This window comes from Protopterus annectens, chromosome 6.part1 (genome assembly GCF_019279795.1).
Source record: "Protopterus annectens isolate FY-2018-M chromosome 6.part1, PAN1.0, whole genome shotgun sequence".
In the NCBI taxonomy this organism is placed as follows: domain Eukaryota; kingdom Metazoa; phylum Chordata; order Ceratodontiformes; family Protopteridae; genus Protopterus; species Protopterus annectens.
Window position 1 is genome coordinate 421863710 of NC_056738.1, and position 2142 is coordinate 421865851.

Genomic DNA, 2142 nt, shown 5'->3' on the forward strand with positions numbered 1-2142 from the left:
CTGGAAAAATGTTCAAAACCAATTTAAAACACGCTCTAACAAGTGTGTTGTATTATACAAGAAATATAATTTAATACAATCAGGAAGGTGAATCAAATAACTCATACATGTATGCATGGCCCTAAAATGTGTAAGGAGCTTATGATTTGAAAATAGTTAAGAGGCTATATAGCCCACTGGCCAGATGCAAAATGAATGTGAGTTTCAAGGGCAGAGAAGTTTACTGGTCATGCGAAGTCTGTTTTCATTGAGCGACTGTATTGTTTGCTTAGCAAATGACTCTCAGTTTTTATGCTATTTTTGCAGTTGTATGGATGGCCCTTCAGTTACCTATACAAAGAGACCAGTCACCAATAGAGTCCCCCAGGGTTCGGTGATGAGACTTTTTCTGTTTGGCATATATACATCTCAAAAGTAAAAGGAAATACCAAAGGTCTTTGGCCGACTAAGTTTGAGATGACTGCAAGCTAGTAGGAGCTATTGAATCTCCAAATGACTTAACCATCATGCAGGAAGGTTTGTCCCAAGCAGTGACTGGTGCCAGAATCATGAATTGAAGCTTAACTCCAAAAAATACATTATCATATCCTTTGGGAAGTCCAGTTACTGTAGGGAGCTGCCAAATTGACACTACCCCCTGAGAACTGACCCAGTTGTTTAGCTTTTGGGAACTTGTATATGCAGTGACCTAATGTTTGACCAACATGTGCCCAGAGTCATAAAGTCTTTCTGTACTGCACAGCTTATAAACAAATTGATTGTGACTAGCTCTAGAGATGTTATTGTCCCCCTTCACAAAGCCCTCATTAGGTTAATCATTTTGTATAATGCCCAGTTTGGCATGTATCTGTCCAGACCCATGCAACAATTGGAATACCCACAGAGATACCTTACTAAAAGGATACAAGTCTTAAACAACAGGTGTTGTGTGGACCACCTCAAAGATTTATCACTATACTCCGTATCCTACAGAGTGGTTAGACGTGGCCTGTGTCTGGCATACAAGGCATCCTCCCACCCAATACTGATGGACCTACTGAACATCAGCAAGTGAAGTGGCATCAGAAATATTCAGTCCAGGTATCTAAACTGAAGGTTGTGGAGAGATGAATATATATCACAGAGGCTACCACTGTGCCGGAACAGACTATCTATTCAACTAAAACAAAGCTCGTCCCTTTCCATATGCGAATGCAACTTGGATGGGTAATAGGAAATGTACTTCAGGATTACCACTCATGCCACTAATGGATACAGGCAGTCCTTAAATGCTGCATTCCTTACATGGGTCCCATCAAATTATCTATGGTATGAGCATGGTTATTCTCACTAGGGCTAATATACATTTATCAGACATGGGATAGGTAAGACCAATCAGGAAATGTTCATTCAAGCACCAAAAGGGAAATTGGCTAAGCTTAAAATGTCCTCCAAGTGGACTTGTAGTGTGGTAATAAACAGTTTTTTTTTTTTTAAATTGCCCTTTTTAGATCACTAAGTGCCCCTCTCACCCTCTGCCCCCCCCCCCCAGCCTTCAACAGCTTCCAGTGGCTCTGTGTAGGACATAGGCTGAGATTATGAATACTGCCCTATCATTACACTGGAGTCTGACTGCCACAAGTCTGTCATTAATTCTGATGATATCCCTCACTGCCTTCTGAAGCCTCTCTCACCACAATTCCTACACCATTTCTAGCCTGTCCCCCTCCTGAGTATTAGAGTCTGGATCCCAAACCAAGTGGCTTTGCTGCACTGCCCTTCCATCTCTTGGACACATAGAATGTCCAGCCTCCTCAGTCATCATGTCGTCCAATTCCAAGCTGGATCCTGTCAGTTAAGTGTAACAATTCTCAGTTCATGTTTGGCAGGTTGGTTGGTTTTACGTCCAGCTTTCACTCAACAGAGCTGTCCCAGGCTAACCCCTAACCCAGAGCGGGAAATTAGACACTGGCCGGCCAGTAACTTATTGACCCAGGACTGCTGGGCTTTATGGCAGGCACACATTGGCCAATAGGGGCACATATACTCCTCCCACCATTAGCAGGGATCCCCGGAGTAGGTCAGGGTAGGCCAGGTCCTCAACCCACTTATCACCTGTAAATACCAATGCCTATTTTGGCGACCGAATCACCTAGAGCCATA